Here is an 18,944-nt window from a genome sequence, read left to right as displayed (position 1 = left end):
ACTGCTTCCTTCTCAAGGGCCTTTAGGGAGTCCAAAAATTAACTTTAACATTAGAAAGACAAATAAACAAAGCACTACACTCAAGAGGTGTGTAACAGGTTGTATGTTGCATTTTTGGTGGGTAAGTTGGTGCTAAGAGAAGGGTTACCCCTTTACTGAACATCATTATTGGTGGCAGTGATGTCAGTGCTGGACAGGTGTCCAGTGTATGGCAGCAAGGGTAGGCATCTGGACTATTGGCAGACCAGAGATGGGGCAGCAGATGACAAATGGTTGCTCTTGTTGAAGACAATCCTCCAGGAGCAGATGCCAGTATCGTGGCAACTGCCCAGAGATGTCAATTGCTTTGTCTGGCACTCTCAAATCCCCCCTTTCTGGCCGGCAGCAGTGTTACGCTCAGGACAGGTCCATCGATACTCTTGTTTCAGAAAGTGGTGGTCCCAGGTGGTCGTGTGATGTCAGGAGCGAGCCTCCCTTATGTGCTAGCTGCAGGCTAGGAGGCCCTACAGAGCTGCTTCCTTGTCTTCATTGGCATGAGTGAAAGGGACGAACTGGATTCCGTCCTCGCCTCCATCGCCCTTGAGCTGCCCCAGTGTCATCACATCCGCTGGCTGCCTGTGCTGTCGGCTCATGGGGGGGGGGGGGGGGGACTTCACCTGTAGTTCACAGCTGCCGATCTGGCTGTGTGGTGACGTCACATCAGCTGGTCTCTCACCAATGGATGTCGCCGGCCTCATGTGACGTCATGCTGGCAGCCGTGCCCAAGGTTTCGCATTGACATGCGAGCCCTTCCAGCCTCTTTCCAATGCGGGCGACTGTGGTGTACTGATCCACATCCAGCCATGGTCCGCTACTCGGTCGTCGATGAGAACACTCTTGTCCTCTACACAATTCATAGTGCATGTGTTAGTGCCATGTTTTTACAATGAATGTTTACAAAAACACATACACAGAAAATCATAACAAAAATAAGAACTAATGGTCATTAAACTTTACAATATTATTAATGGAAAAAGTGCCTTAATGCTTCCTTCTTTTAAATAATAAACGAAGATCGATAATTACTCTCTTACCAAAAAACATAAACTATCATTTTCATGTTATCAAGCCATGTTGCTGTGGCGTATGTCATTGTTACGTTAGTTTCCCACCACCACTCATGTACCCCAATGGGCTAAGCTGGCACAGCCTCCACATTCATACTTCAAGCATTCTCACTCCACGTAACACTTACTTCTAATTATTCTACCTATTGCCAGGTTTAGCTGCCTCTAACCCTTTCTACTTTACGCTGCTCTGGACTTTGATACTTCCTCTGATGCCAAAATATTAGATGGTGACACTGATGCAGATATCTTACACAGAACCTGGGTCGAATACTGCTCACCGCCATCTGCACAATCTTCGCTGTGCTGTCAGCATAGATCAGACAGCGGCACGAATTCACCTTTTCCTCTGAAACTGACCAATAACTCTTAAAAATCGACCTCTAGATGTCATCAATCAACAGCTGCGCCGGCCGCAGTGGCCGAGCGGTTATAGGCGTTTCAATCTAGAACCGCGCGATCGCTATTGTCGCAGGTTCGAATCCTGCCTCGGGCATGGATGTGTGTGATGTCCTTAGGTTAGTTAGGTTTAAGTAGTTCTAAGTTCTAGGGTACTGATGCCCTCAGATGTTAAGTCCGATAGTGCTCGGAGCCAGTTTTTCAACAGCTGCTGCAGTGACATAAAAGTACCAGGTCTTAGTAACTCGAAAACCGCTAACGAGAACACATCGCTCCGCTGGTGATAACCATAATCGAACCTCAGAGAGAAAACTAACCGTACTCGAACGTCAGTAAGCCTCTGGCGCAGACATCCCATGCCCATCTCGCAAGATACCCCCATCGGTATCGGTGATGATGATGATGTTTGGTTTGTGGGGCGCTCAACTTCGTTGTCATCAGCGCTCTTACAAAGTCCCAGTTTTTACACAGTTCAATTTTCTTACACAGTCCAATCTAGCCACTGTCACGAATGATGATGACGACGAAATGATGAGGACAACACAAACACCCAGTCCACTAGCAGGGAAAATCCCCAACTCGGCCAGGAATCGAACCCAGGACCCCGTGATCCAGAGGCAGTAACACTAGACCACGAGCTGAGGACAGGTATCGGTGGCATGATCAAAATCACGCCAGGAACCACTTTCAGATCTCATATCAACTAGCCGCACCGGGTAGCCGATCGGTCTGGGGCGCCTTGCCACTGTTCGCGCGGCTCCCCCCGTCGGAGGTTCGACTCCTCCCTCGGGCATGTGTGTGTGTTGTCCTTTGTGTAAGTCAGTTTAAGTTATATTAAGTGGTGTGTAAGATTAGGGACCGATGACCTCAGCAGTTTGGTCCCATAAGACCTTACCTCAAATTTCCAAATTTCAAATCAACCTCTTTGGCACCACTATCGCCTCCTCACTCTGAATGGTGGAACAGACCGTGCATACGCCCCACCGGCAATGCACATAATATCAACGGAAGAAACCAAACCGTTACTACGTTCCAAGACGAATTCTGACAGAATTGTGTCTCCACGACATGACTAATTATTTTTGAACGAAAAAATGCAATTTTCACGTTGTTCCAACACATAACTTTGCTGTGGCGTGGCGAGCTACTAATACAGAAATGTTCAAATGTTGAAATAATCAGTTTTGTCATAAACTCGAGATGTTACCGCCGAGAAATCAGCACATTCTTATCCACGAAATAAATTTCTATCAGTGAAACATGAGAGGATACTAGAACGTCATACTTTTGCGGTAAATCATCAAAGCGAAAATGCTGGACTGTAAACTACGAACGCCACACTCATTGATCAGATGTCACAGGAGAAGTTGTTATCCGTTAATTATGATATCAAATCATCCAAAAAGTGTAAATGTAAACAAATAAAGAACAATACGCCAAATGACTACGTAAACGAATTGGAAACAAATGAATATTAACATTATCTTGATGGTATAACGAGGCCTCAGCGGCCGACTGTCAGTTCCTACGTGGACTTCTGCTGCCGTTCTGTTTGAAGGGTTAGATGAGCAGGCACGTCTCACTACCCAGTAGAATGAGTTTTCGGATGACATGAGACAAATATGCGAATTTCCTGGTGACCAACGTACACACGGCGACATGCTGTTGCTTCTGACTGAAATTCTACACGAGCGACCGCTCGTGTAGAATTTCAGTCAGAAGCAACAGTATGTCGCCGTGTGTACGTTGGTCACCAGGAACGTCAGGGACAAAATTACGAAACCCAACAGTTTGCTGCAACGCTACGCATGTGTTCTGCTATTGAACTTTCTTGTCCATAGACAAATTCCAATTTGTATACTAGTGGGCCTGACTCGGTTAGTGTTCTATCATACTGAGCAAATCACGACTAAGGGTGTAATGAATTGTGATTCTCATTGTAAACCTGAAAATTTTGAACTGAGAGAAAATGTTTGAAGTCGAAATATAGACAATTTTGCGTCCCTGGGCTTTCTCTAAATTCTGGCGCGCTTACGCCCGAGATTTCACGGCCGACTGTTCCCTGAATGCTGTTGTACTCTCGTCTCGTGTCATCAGAGTCATGCAGCAATGTTTACGTACGTCTGAGTTGCGCGCAATTGTTGTCCGGTTCGGTACTTTGTGTATATGCGCCACTGACTGCGCTCTCGACCGAGCGTCGTACCCCGTTAAGCGGGGTATGTCGGCTCCTACCGTATATTGGCCTATGCCGTGGATGTGCCTCCAGGATGGTTTACACAGTTTTGTCTTTGACATGCCTGGTGATCAACGAACTCAAGGCGACGAGCTGTTGCTTCTGGCTGAATTTCTAAGCGGGCGACCCGTTCCCATATTTGTATCATCTCCCTCGCCAGCTCATTTTGCTGGGTAGTGAGACGTGTTTGCTCGTCTTTGATTTCTAAAATTTCTTCCTGTGTCTTTTCAGCTACTCTGTGTCCCTGTTTCTTAAGAGCAGAAATAGCCTTCTCGGTTGCGCTCACTCCGACTTCTTTGCCTGCGCTGCCTGATATCGCGCAGTTCGGGCGTTTTTCCGCGCATCTCGTGCTATTAATCCGGCTGTCCTAGCCTCACGTCTGGAATCTGTCGCTACTCCACGCATTTCATCTGACGTTTTCCTAATATCTTCAGCCTCTACTTTTACACCTGATTTACGTTTCCGACAAATTTATCAGCCCTCATTTGAATTCCCTCAGTTTCTTTTATTACTTCGTCCTGTCTCTTTCCCTACTTGTCTAACCTCTTCTGAATTTCCTCATTTCATTGATGAGGGTCTCCTGTCTCTGGTCTTCTTCCTGCCGTCTCTTTTCTTCCCTCTCCTGTCGTCTGTTCCCGGCCTATTGCATAAATTGAGTGATCGATTCTAATTGTGCACTTCCAGTAACGTACCCAGGACTAGACGCACCTTGTGACACCTTGTCCGCGAAATCGGACTGTTACTTTCCCTTGCTGTACCTCTTTCTGTATTTACAGAACCTACATGACCTGCCAACTCGGGATCGTTTTCACTTTCATTTCCTGAGTGAACTGAATCCTCATCATTGGAGAATTCTGGATTTGACACGTGTGCCCCGTTTGCATTGTGATTTAAATGAGCTTCTTCAGCCGTCCTATCTTTTTCTGGATCAATGACTGGCTCTTGTTCCTGGACGACATTAGTGCGCAGCCCTTCTCACTACTCACACGAGCTTTGCTTCTCGTAAGCATTCAAATCAGTTGCTACTTCAGCAGGTTTCCAACTCTAATCCATCACGCGCCAGGACTCTTCTCTGACCTTCTTTCAAATAATTCACACATTGATGCCTAAGCCCATGAAACAAACCTACTCTAAAATGCCGTAGACGTTTCCATAAACAAATTAACTTCACAAAAACTTGCACAACGATTTTAGCAACGACGCAACATCAGACAGGAACTGACGCAGAAGTTACTGAGAAAACACATGAGAAGAAAAAATAGATGAGACAGACAATACATACACTAAAATAAAATGACTGCAGCATACAACTAATTCCTGAAATACAACCCATAGCGGCAAAACCGAGTCTAACTGTTCTTATTGCACCACGGTCACACTTTGAAAAATATATATGAGTATATGCTAGTGTCTTTACGTAAAGAAAAGTGTTATCTTCTCAATAACCCTCCAATCGTTAGCTACATCGTTCATTTTTTATTTATGAAATTAGTGAATTTACTGATTTTACTCATTACTTTTTTTTGCTATGTCTGCAGTCAGTTTCAAAACTCAAATTAATAATCAAATTAACTAATATAATGGGATTGAGCCTTGAATTGCTGGTGTGCCTATGTATTACCACAAAAATAAATAAAAATGGTGAATATTGGAAGGTGTATGAACGGGAACAGTGGCGTATTTAAGTTTACAAAGATCATGACAAGTTTTTGTTCGTTGTTTAATAACTACAACGAGCTGATAAATCTTACAAAAAATGATAAACACAAATTAGAAAAGGGATGGTGCTTTATTGACCAAACATTCATTCGGGTGGAAACTATAGAAATTCTACCCTGAATTAATCCATTTTAGAATGCAATCTGACTTTGTTTACAACACCGTGAGACCAATGCTATTCAAATGGAATCAACTACGATCAAGTACACCATAAACTATGATTCACCGGAGAACAGGGAGCTGTGAATATCATTTAACAACCCTACGCCAGGGCTGCAATACTTTATCCTTTGTCGTTGATTCAGGTGGCAGCAGAAAACAGTACGCTGTGGGTGAGGATGTTGTGATGTTCTGACGCGTCCACGAAAATTTGCAAACTATGCGGACTGGCGTTGTGATTATTAGAATGCGGAAACTTCTCTATCGGAGCCCTGGAATCCTGGCAGATTTTAGTGTGAGGTCCACCCGTTCGCTGTCCTGCCAAACCAATCTGACTCACAGGCATGATGCAGCGTGCTGGAATTATCAAACGTCAGACGGCCGACTCAGAACGAATAATTTGACCCTCGAGACACACGATATGTCTGAAATGATATATAGTTCCACTGTCGATACAATTGGAAACTGCTACTGGTTCTTAGTCCACCAGAAGTTGCAGATCACAACTCTCACCCACTAGGGAAAGACCTGTAGTTCTCCACCAGGGGAGGACCAGAAGACGAAGAAGCAAAGAATCACAAACACTTTCCACCAGGTCTAAAAAAAAGCTCGCTAAATGAACGTGGCGACTGCCTGTCATCAGTGGAGTTACAGTCTTAGTTCCACTAAACACGTGCACCAGCCACGCTGTCCATATCGTCCCAGCTTCTAACATGAGAATGCTAGGAGTTTTACGACCGTCCCATTGTTTGCACAAAAGCTCAGATTACAGCAGTCTGTCTTCAATGGCTTCCTCCACCCACTTTCCGCCAACCGGCCACCTTCATGATGCTCTGTCGCCTGGCCCAGGTAAAATGTTTTGCATACTGGGCCCTCCAACTCCGACCCTAAGTGGGAAGAGGGGAGTGCCACAGCTCAAAGTCCCCCTACAGGTACAAGCTACAGAGCGCTGCTTCCCAGAATCACTCGCACAGTAAGGCCACTGAACCCAGCATTTATGGCCTGAAATTCTTTTTCCTTCCTGTTCTCCATCGCCTCCACTACGGCCCCTCTAGTTCAAGTTCTCTACGGGCTACACATGCAGTGGTATGAACATTCTGCACACAATGTTAAAGTCATAAACCAACCATACCAAATGAAATACTGGGGAACGCCGAGATCATGATCTAAAATATGGATATTAATATGACCGACAGTGCTGTTAAAGTGAGAGAGTGGCGTGCTAGCCCTGAAGACCAACATTTGAAGTTATTGCGGCATTGAAAAATACTTCTATAGATTTGAAATGAACACAGCCATTCTGCAAAAGAAATCTGTGTATGTCAGCAAAAGCGCATCATTCGTCTGCTTCAGGAGGTCAACATGGATGATTCGAAACCCAAATCCACTCTTTTCCATGCTGGAATCAAGTTGCACAGTGGACAATATCTTACAAATCAACACGCTGCAAAAGAGATGGTCAGTAAACTCTAGCGACAGGCATTCGAGGGCCTAATGTTTTCAGCAGTTGTCTCGCATATAATGTTCTGAATATGGTGAATAGTTTTGTACATTATCCAGGTCTTGATCGTTGGCATGCTGTTAAAAGGATTATGAAGTATCTACAGGGGACTGGGGGCCTGACCAAAGGATACGAAGCCGACTCTACTGGACTGGTTACCTACTCTGATGCTGTCGACACTGGTAGATCAACTGCAGTCTATATGAGCTTGTTTGCAGCTGGGCCTGTGACATGGCGTTCCCTTCGGCAGAAATGTGGAACCACGTCAACAACGGAGGCCGAGTATATATTAGCGTCAGATGCTGCTGCTCAAGTTGTTTGATTGCGTGGTTTTCTCAGTGAACTTGGTTTTCAGTTAGAAAAAGCAACCACGCTCCTTGTCGATAATCAAAGTGCTATTCACTTTATTAAAAACACAGAAACACAAACGAACCAAACACACAGGCATTAAATATCGTTATACAGGGTGGTTTGAAACAGTCTGAAAAGCTTTTAAGGGCGATGCAGGGTAAATTGTGCTGAGAAATTATTGTTAAGGAAAAAATTCTGTATGCTGCGCCGTTTCCGAGTTAATTTGCATTGAAATTAGCCAATCAAACCGTTCCACTCGCAAATCTTAACGGCCCGCCAGAAACAATTAGTGTCAGTTGTTGTCACAGCGTAGATGATAGCGCACAAGACTGCTTCGCCTTTGGCTCGGGATCGATCATTTCTACCGCCAAATGTCCAATTTTGGTATAGCTGTCTTGTTCAGTTCTAGGAAACCAAACGAACACGTTTGGTGATACGTCTTTGGCAGTCTGCGACAATTTGCGTGCGCAACGTCCTTATTGGCTAACTTCAATTCCATTTAACTCGGAAACGGCACAAAGTATCGAATGTTATTCTTAACAATTATGTTTTAGTGCAGACTACCCTGCAACACCCTTACAAGCTTTTTGGACTGTTTCCCATCACCCCGTATACGTGAACATATTGAAAATAATGAGACTGAAGTTCTTTATGTTTGTCCTGATCAACAGTTGGTGGATTTTTTTTTACGAAGTCTTTAACCTTCAAAAAAATCATATCAAATAAAAGAAGTGTTTTCAGTTATCTCCAAAAGAAATTCAATGTAACAAGAGTGGGAGTGTTGACAAGAGTGAGCTTGTTATATCGGGTGTTGTTGGTGGCTTTGTTTTCAGTTCCGTGATGTGAGCGCACCAGATATTTACGCTCATTCTGTGTACGCCTCTGTTCTGTGACAGTATAAAAATATTTGTCGTTGTGATTATGGTGTCTCTTTTAGTTCTAATAAAAGAACCATTTGTTATTTAATTAAGATTTATTTCACTCGGTGATTTTCAGCAAATCAAAATTAAAGACATCATATTGTTAACGGTTTTTTGATAGGACCTCTCCTACTTTCTGATACACTGAACGGAGTCGTGTACAGAACATTGCTTCAACAGGACCTCACAGAGTTCTTAGAAGACGTACCACTGAGAATCAGTCAGTTTTTGTAGTTTCAACATGACGGGGCGCGGGCACACTTTGCGCTCGGCATTAGGAACCACATTGAAGTACTCTTTGGATGTCAGTGGGTTGTTGACGGTGATCTTCTTCCATAGCCAGCTCGGTCACCTGACATGACACTTTCTCGGAGCATGTGTAGAGCCTAGTTTACGAAACTCTAGTCGATTCTCACAAGGACCTAGTTGCTAGGATGATCGCAGCCGCGTAAGCAGTACGCCAAGCTCCTGTCGTCGAAATTTTGAACAATAACTGTAAGGGAGCAGTTCTGTATTTGTTACATGCATTACTGTGCACTGACAGAACAGATTGAACTACTATGGTAAAAACGTACGTGGTTCACCTGAGAGTTGTTACACTTCTCTGTGTCGTGTGTTGCACGTTCCCTGTTGCGAAGGCATTTTCACAGAAGAAAGAGTGACTGTGATAACAAACCAATGTATCATAATAACATTATTACTCCGTGACGAGCCGCCGGAGACCGTAGATTCCTCATACCAAAATATTCAGATGGTATTCCTGACCGACCTCTGAAAGTTTGTCGGTGAAGTTCTGGCTCATCCTGTATACATTCTTACAGTTTCCGCAAGTCGGTGGTGGCATTGTGTCTACGAGAGTTCATTTTAAGTGTTTGATGATACATAGTTTGCAGAAGGAAAGAAAATTGTCATTAGAGACGCTCTCGAATCGTAGGACGATGAAGAAGGAAAAATATCGTGTGCATCACAAAAGGACTATTCCGGCATTTGACTATGCGATTTAGGGAAACTACGGGAAACCTGGATGTGGATGTCTGGACGAAGATATGAATCGTCATCCGACCGAATACGAGTCCTGTCTCTTACCACGGCACCAATCCACTGGGTCACGAAGTTTGTCGGCCACCTGATATGGTGCTACTTTACTATTAAACAAGCAGAGTGTCATTTGATAGCGTGTGTGCGTTGACCCTAAGCTGTTTAATCTCCTAACAGTATGCGCTACTTTGTTGAAGAGATGATAAAAACTATTAGTTTCCGTTCGCCTTGTAAACTGTATAAAGATAACATATAAAGCTAACGTACTTCATTGTAATGTATATCGGCATTAGACCACGGCGATTTAATTTCATTCGTCTTCACATGTTATTAGGCTGGAATGTTCTGTTTGCTTTCATGAACTCTTATTTTCTTGTCAACTGCGCCTTGCACTTCACACTCTGCGACAACGTCTTGACCGCAGTTGGGAGAAACACTCTTGATATTAAATTGTAGTGATAATATTCGCTATACGAAACTAACATAGATCACGACTAGTGTAAACGGTTTTGTGGTAATGATTATATTTCAGAGGAATGTTATAATGTTCCTATACTTGCTATTACCAATAATTGTTTTTGGATCGTTCCCATACGCATGTGAGTGATCTACCACGTCTTTAACAGTTAGTGTTGTACTGCCCTACACTTTGTCAACGTAATAACAATAAACCGCTGTTCTGAATCTTAACTTCTATGCAATATCCACAGTGGAAAGAGCACCGTAGTTAACCGTTACGTCAGTTATGAAAAGCTTTAAATGTATGTAGTTCCACTAGTTCGTAACATTGCATGAGGTCGTGCAACTCATGATCTCTACATTTTGTCCTGTGACACGAGAACTGTGCTGCAGCGTGGGCAGCACTGTGACATATGTAATTGCCGACGCACCTACGTTCGCTGGACTGCGTTTCTAGGGTGTATCCGGTTGGTGTCGGCGTCTGTAGGAGGTCCGTCAATGCATACGTAACACTAGGCGTGCACCAGGGACCAGTAAGCGTCTGAAGCCATGAACTACGTTTATTGCAGTGCAAATCTGCCACTAGGCTCGTCGCTCCAAGGTTATCAGGAACATTCAACGTTGCTTCTCTAATTGGTATCTTCTTGCTGAAAAATTAGCGTGGTCCGCAAGGACTTTTGATAATGGTTCCTCTTTTCGTGTAAAGTCGTTCTTAGACTTACCAGTTCATCGTTTATGTTTTACAGTACTTTTGATTCCATTCTTGCAGTAAAGCATGCGTTGTTTCTTGGATCAATCAGTGTGGAACAGGGTACTCTAGACAAAGCTATTTCAGATTTGTCTCCAGTGTGTATATGAAGGCGAAGCGAGAAATGGGGTTGTCTTTAAACCGGATGTGCAATAAAAGCTATTTACTTATCATTTTCAATGTCCAGCGCTACATACTGGCAGAGACCTCCAAGATTTCTCTTTCAGCATCAGAGACTCCAATCTGGAGACCACTCAAGTGCGTGGTAGAGCATGAAAATTGGAAGTTCTAAGCAAAGTTGCATCATTGCAGTAAAGAAAATTATTGTCTTTTCTGGTTTTCTCTTAGTGCTGAAGACCAATATTTGTGGCTCATATTTGTCCAGTGAAAACTGCGTTGCTTTGTTACAGAATGTATGTAGTGAAGGCACTATGATCATGAGCATGGAAATCTTCGAACAGTTAAACCTTTTTGCATAGTTCATTAGAATCTTCCCGTGACTGGCTTTCGTTTTTATATAGACTTGTAAATGTGCGTAAGACCTTGTTAGTAGTGTTCCTGTACGTTTTGATGATAGATTATTATATTTTTCTTCGCTGTTATAGGTTTTTATTAAAATGATAAATTCCCTTCTTTATTTAACTGGATGTTTCCGCAAGATAATTACTATGAATATATCAAATTTTTTGCTGGAATGGAAGACTTTAGAAGGAAATACGATATATGTTTTAGTAAATTCAACAGAAGTACTTTGCAACAGACGCTGCAGTTATAAGCGCTGTTATTTGGATAGTTATATCTTCGGACATGAGAGTTCGTTCTGATTGACGTGACTCAACTTCTATGTTGTAATCGCAGAAGTATTCTTTTCTTGCCAGTATGAACATCATTAGTTCTCTCAGCATTTTGTTTGAATACATAACGACTTAGAAATGTATGAAGCTTCTGAATGAAGACATTGGATGACGAAATTGAAACTTTTAAATGTTGAACAGCAGATCCTCTATGTGAATGAACAAAGTTTTGTAAACTGAAACACTTCACAACTTACAGCGTTCTTCGTCACTCTGTTGATATGATCTCTAGATTCTATAATTATAAACTCTAAATTTCAGTTGCTTGACAGGTTCACAACTGTTGCCTTCGAAATAAACAAAGGAAATTCTTCATAACTGACACAAAAATGCACAAGGAATCCTCTTAGACAAGGATAGTAAAGTTTTGTGTTCATAAAATCTTTCCTGGCGAAAACAATGTACTTTCTTTGTGTCTTTTCTAACGGAACATGACGAAATTAGACGAAGTAAACCGTCAGTGGCATCTGGAAATGTAATGATCACCACCTAAGGCAATATTGAGGATTTATATAAAACTGGAAGGATTGAAGTGGCGTAAAAGGTGCAAGTATCAATTAGTTGGACATCTGGAAAAATCTGTCCTTGTCATAAACTGTATGTTGGGAGCAGCGAGTGTCTCAAATATTATTTAGTGTAAATTTGTTCATATTTTACGTTGTTATAAACGCTATCTCTACCGCATATCAACTAATTAGCAATGTCAGCAACAGTGTGACGTAAGCAACTACGTGGTCGATTTTTATATGCTTATAAAATTCCAGACACTTTAAGCAACAAAATAGAGAAACCCAGCCAACCTTGTTACATCGGAGTAACGTTCATGATTTACGGAAACATTCAATGCCATCCATAGCAGGTGCTCTACATGCTGAAATACTGCTTGTCAATGAGTTTAGTTGTGCCCATTGTTCTTCGTCTCTTATTGCTGTGTATATATGTATGTCTGTTTCTGTGCAGTTTAAGTGTAGCGTATGTCTGTTGTTCGCGTACTTCCGAAGAAAAAGACATGTATTATGGGGAACCTTCTTCCCTGCATGTGCATGTATGTGTCTCAGACTCACACGGTTTAAGTGTGCGGGATAAGGTCCGTATCCAGTTAAGAAATGTACCATACCGCGGCTGGGATCGATATGTTTCATTTTCAATCGCTCCCTTATGTCAAGGAGAAAGTCGTGCAGTCTACGTCCCTTAGCATTTACATCCAACTCATTTTGCCATATATCCAAACGCCATCTCTTAAGGTGACGTGCGTCTGTATGCTTACACCAGTTATTGTGTGTACTTCATCTAGTCTCCCCAACTTTAATCAGTAGCGTGCAGCTCTGTATTTGATCGTGATATCTAACGGCACATTCCGAGCTCCACACATAGTACATCCACTAAGGTGGTGCCAAAGGCTCCAGATAGCCACTTCTCTGCCCTCTTCTGACTGATGCTTTGTTGGAGACCAGGTTCAGTCTGTGTGTCCACGTTATAGCTGCGGAGCTGAGTACTGATTCGAAGAGTGCACGGTGGTCTGTCCGTATGATTCATGAAGTGGTCTGCAGTGGTTTGAATATAGTGTCACCAGTTTATGTAGTATTTTTTCTGCTTTGTCTGTTGTTAGCCTTATGTGTTCGTGGATATTCAGTTTCTCGTCTATACGTTCCCCAAGACAGCGCGGAACACGTGCTCGTTTGATGTGTGTGTACCCAATTTTAACTGAAGGATTTCTTTCCAATAGTGTGTACGTTGATTTGTTTGCGGCTATACTGAGATCGTTGCTGTGACACCGTTGTGTAATTGTTTGTAGTATTACACTGTCTTTCTCTTCTAGCTGGGCTCTGTTGTCTACAGTGACCACAACTAATAGGTCATCTGCGCAGGCGACAGTTCCGTCTGATCTGCCATCCCCATCTAGAAGTTGTAGGAGGGGCTCGATTTTTATGTCCCAGAAGATGGGGCCGCAGATCGATCCGTGAGGACAGCCTTTGGTAATTCTTTTAATTACTTTCCGGCTGTCCATTATCCATTGTACTACTCGATCTTTACAGAAGTCTAGCAAGCTGTTGTGCAGTGATTGCAGTACCTTCAGATTTCTTAACCTTTGAAACATTGCGGGCCACCAGAGGTTATCGAATGCACGGGCAACATCAATCATTATTGCCCCGTCGTATTTCTTCGCATTTCCGTGTTGTAGTATTAACTATGTATGTTAATGGTTAATGGCATCATCTATTGATTTCTCAGTTGTGAAGTCGAGTTGGTGTTGGCTCATGCCCTTGAGAGCTCTGTGGGTTTGCAGGCGCTTACACAGTAGCTTCTCCTGAATCTTTGCTAGGGTCTTTATGAGGCGTGTAAGTTTTTGGATCTGAAGGATCCCTGTCAGCTGATTTCTTCATAATGACTGCTTTGGAGGTTTTCCATGCTATAGTTACCCTGACCAGTCGTAAGGCATCGTTCAGTAACGTTTATAGGAACGGTGTGATCTGCAGTGCTTGTTTTTTCAATGTTTCCGTGTGGATGCCATCTGATCCAGGTGCTTCCTTGTTTTTAAGCTGTTCTTGCGCAAAAGGACAACTGACAATTGCAGTGTTGTATGGTGTGAACAGGTTTTCTCTTAGTGTTTTGTGGTATTATGTGTCTGTGTCGGTGACGGAGTCAGGGAGCAACTTATAAAGCAGAAACTCCGCGGTACTCCTCCATCCCTTCGACATCGTGTCGTCATCCTGCCTTAGCGTTCCAAGAATTATTGGGGGTTTTTATCTTCTCTGTCAGTATTTTGTATGGTTCTTCCAATATATTTTTCTCTGTATGTGTTGTTACAAATCGTTCCCATTATTGTCTACGCGTGTTGTATAGGCCTTGCCTGTATAAATCTTGTGCATGCCTGTGTGCTTCAAGTAGTATGCGTCAGTCTCTGTCTAGTATCGCCCTGTGATATAATCGTTGTTTGCGTCTGGCATCTTATTTGAGGCTCGTGAGTGCCTGTGGCCTTCCCCCTTCACCAGGGGCTCCCCCTCCGGTCTGCGCCCGCTAGCTGCGATCTTCTGGAGCATTGCCGTTCCCTCTTTTTCCGTCCGCTGCAGTCCTGGGTGTTCTCTTTGCGGTCCGCGCCCGCTAGACACGCCCCTGGGTGTTCCATCTTCGGTCTGGTGTGCCTGGACCTCTGTATGGGAAAAAGTAAGTAAACTGTTTGTTATTTCAAAAGTAATCGCCATATCTGTTAATACAGATATACCACTGTGAGACGACATAGTCAATACCTTCATAGAAAAATGTTTGGTGGTTGCCTACAGAATCGTGATTGTACCTCGTCTGTAGCAAATCGCGGTCACGAATGTCTTTCCTCAGGACTGCTAAAATATGAAAATCGCATGGGGAGAGATCGGGAATGAATGGAGGATGACTATGGGCTTCCCAGCAAAACTTCTGCAGCACAGTCGAAACAACCTTGGTAACATGTGACCTGGCATGAAGGCATTGATGATCTTGTCTCTCAATTGGATAAGTATGTTAACAGTTACGGCGATTAGTTTTGAAATAATAAACTGTTTACTTACATTTTCCCATCACTTTCGTTTCCAGTTCACTGGCCCTTGTAGTGCCTGCTTTCTACGTCTTCTGGTGCTATATCGCAGAAGTCTGATAGGAATAGGCATGATTATTATCAGTTTGTAATTTCTTTCTCATGTGACGTTAATATTATCGAATTTATGTAGCAGATAAGTGCTTCTACCACGGAAGTTTACTCAAGATGCATCTAAGGTCTCTGTTGTGTTATAGTTAATCATGCTTGAAGATATTAATCTTTCCTTGACTTCTGTACTTGTGGACCCACAAACACACCTCCTTTTACCATCGCTTTTGAAATACGTAAGTTACACGAATCCTGTGTTTCCTGCAACTACGGCCCTTACGATTTGACGATTTATTTCATAAGTAGAAGTTTCATGAGAAATTTTGGAAGTAATAAATCAGCACCAGTTATCAGACTTCCACGCCGAACAGTTTTATTGTGTATGGTCACCATCGGTCAGACAGACACTTATCCTAGGCAGGAGGGGACGGTTTTCTTCCCAGGTTCCGTGTCCTCTTAACCCAACCCCCCAAATAAAGAATTTTAGTGTAAGCGATTATATTTTTACGTCTATACATTTCCAAATTTCTCTGACTTGTGAGAGTAGAGTATAAAGGAAACTTCGAGTCTCTGAAATTCAAGAAATTATGGGCTACTTTTAACACAAAGAATATTTTCCAATTGTTTGCGTGATGGCCAGGCTACGTGGATGGTCTTGGTAGGAAAGATTCACAACCAGAGGCTGACCTGCTGTCAAAAACAAATTTGTTTCGGTTCGGGAGTCCACAAGGAGGAGCTGCAAACCACTGGAAGCTGAATAAGGGAGGACGGGAAGGGGAAAAATCCTACGATCAACAAATATTTCAGAAAGATGATTTCCCTAACTTGGCGGAAACAACCGGAAGAAATAGAATACCCCGTGTTTACACACTCGCATAGTCGTAGTCTAAAGACCTGTGCTCACATTCGTAGGACTTAGTGAAATACAGTACTTATAATGAGTCTACACTGTGACATTACATTGTGTAAAATGTGGCGTCGAAGTTTTGACAGTTTGTAATTGTGGCAGTTCTTAAAACTTTTGCATGACACATGTACTTCTAAAATTTTCGGTCGAATCGTTTTAAAAGATGTGTCTCTCTGAATTGCAGTTTCTCTGATAAAGAGATAAAGAGATGGACTAAGCACCTAGGTAATCATATTATTATTATTATTATCATTACATTGAATTGTTTTATGATATTATTATTCTTTCTTTTCTCAGATGTTATGTCTGGTCAAAAATGGAAAGTGACGCGGACCTTGATCAAGCGTCACTTACTTTTAACTGTACGGTATACGTTACATTGCCTTTAGGAACCTTTGGGTAATTGAACATGTATCAATAATTACAGATTTCTGTAGTTGTATATATAAGTTTGGGTGTAGCTGTATTGCGTTGATGTACTGGTGGATATTGTGTGGTATGACTCCTGTAGTTGATAGTATAATTGGTATAATGTCAACTTTATCCTGATGCCACATGTCCTTGACTTCTCCAGCCAGTTGGATGTCTTTTTCAATTTTTTCTCCTGTTTTCTTTTGTATATTTGTTGTATTGGGTATGGATATTTCGATTAGTTGTGTTAATTTCTTCTTTTTATTGGTGAGTATGATGTCAGGCTTGTTATGTGGTGTTGTTTTATCTGTTATAATGGTTCAGTTCCAGTATAATTTGTATTCATCATTCTCCAGTACATTTTGTGGTGCATACTTGTATGTGGGAACGTGTTGTTTTATAAGTTTATGTTGTAAGGCAAGCTGTTGATGTATTATTTTTGCTACATTGTCATGTCTTCTGGGGTATTCTGTATTTGCTAGTATTGTACATCCGCTTGTGATGTGATCTACTGTTTCTATTTGTTGTTTGCAAAGTCTGCATTTATCTGTTGTGGTATTGGGATCTTTAATAATAGGCTTGTTGTAATATCTGGTGTTTATTGTTTGATCCTGTATTGCAATCATGAATCCTTCCGTCTCACTGTATATATTGCCTTTTCTTAGCCATGTGTTGGATGCATCTTGATCGATGTGTGGCTGTGTTAGATGATACGGGTGCTTGCCATGTAGTGTTTTTTTTTTTCCAATGTACTTTCTTCGTATCTGTTGATGTTATGTGATCTAAAGGGCTGTAGAAGTGGTTATGAAATCGCAGTGGTGTAGTCGATGTATTTATATGAGTGATTACTTTGTGTATTTTGCTAGTTTCTGCCCGTTCCAGAAAGAATTTCCTTAAATTTTCTACCTGTCCACAATGTAGGTTTTTTTATGTCGATAAATCCCCTTCCTCCTTCCTTTCTGCTTAATGTGTATCTTTCTGTTGCTGAATGTATGTGATGTATTCTATATTTGTGGCATTGTGATCGTGTAAGTGTATTGAGTGCTACTAGGTCTGTGTTACTCCATTTCACTACTCCAAATGAGTAGGTCAACATTGGTATAGCACAAGTATTTATAGCTTTTGTCTTGTTTCTTGCTGTCAATTCTGTTTTCAGTATTTTTGTTAGCCTTTGTCTATATTTTTCTTTTAATTCTTCTGTAATATTTGTAATATCTATTCCTATTTTTTGTCTGTATGCTAGATCTGTTTTTTCCATCGCTTCTATGCAGTCGCTGTGGTTATCCAAAATGTAATCTTGTTTAGTGTGTTTTCCCTTGACTATGCTATTTTTCTTACATTTGTCTGTTCCAAAAGCCAAATTTATATCATTGCTGAATACTTCTGTTATCTTTAGTAATTGGTTGAGTTGTTGATTTGTTGCTGCCAGTAGTTTTAGATCATCCATGTATAGCAAATGTGTGATTTTGTGTGGGTATGTTCCAGTAATATTGTACCCATAATCTGTATTATTTAGCATGTTGGATAGTGAGTTCAGAGAAAAGCAGAACCAGAAAGGACTTAATGAGTCTCCTTAGTATATTCCACGCTTAATCTGTATTGGCTGTGATGTGATATTATTTGAATTTGTGTGGATGTTAAGTGTGGTTTTCCAATTTTTCATTACTATGTTTAGGAACTGTATCAATTTAGGATCTACTTTGTATATTTCCAATATTTGTAGTAACCATGAGTGGGATACACTATCAAAAGCTTTTTGGTAATCAATGTATGCGTAGTGTAGCGACCTTTGTTTAGTTTTAGCTTGATATGTCACCTCTGCATCTATTATCAGTTGCTCTTTACATCTTCGTGCTCCTTTGCAACAGTCTTTTTGTTCTTTATTTGTAATTTTGTTCTGTGTTGTGACACCCAACCACCTGACCACGTTCGAAGTTCGTGAGTTCCGCCGAGTGCCCCATTCTGCTCTCAAACGATGTGTCATTAATTTCTGTGTAATGACTGAAGTTAATATTGTTGGTAGGCATGTTATGGGGCGATATTTAGCTGGGTTTGCTGTGTCTGCTTGATCTTTAGGTTTCAGATAAGTTATTCCATGTGTAAGTGTATCAGGGAATGTGTATGGGTCTGCAATGTAACTGTTAAATATTTTAGTTAGATGTGAATGTGTTGAGGTGAACTTCGTTAGCCAGAAATGTGCTATTTTATCTTTTCCAGGGGCTTTCCAATTGTGAGTAGAATTAATTGCTTGGGTGACTTCATGTTGCAAAATTATCACTTCAGGCATTTGTGGTATCATCTTGTATGTGTCTGTTTCTGCTTGTATCCACCGTGCGTGCCTGTTATGTTGTACTGGGTTTGACAATATGTTGCTCCAGAAGTGTTCCATGTCTGTTATGTTTGGTGCATTGTCTATTTTAATGTGTGTGTTATCTATAGTCTGGTAAAATTTCTTTTGGTTTGTGTTGAATGTTTGGTTTTGTTTCCTTCTATTTTCACTTTTTTGGTGTCTTCTAA

Source organism: Schistocerca serialis, chromosome 2 (assembly GCF_023864345.2).
Source record: "Schistocerca serialis cubense isolate TAMUIC-IGC-003099 chromosome 2, iqSchSeri2.2, whole genome shotgun sequence".
Classification (NCBI taxonomy): Eukaryota; Metazoa; Arthropoda; class Insecta; order Orthoptera; family Acrididae; genus Schistocerca; species Schistocerca serialis.
The sequence above is the reverse complement of the archived record's forward strand: the minus strand, read 5'-3'. Positions refer to the sequence as shown.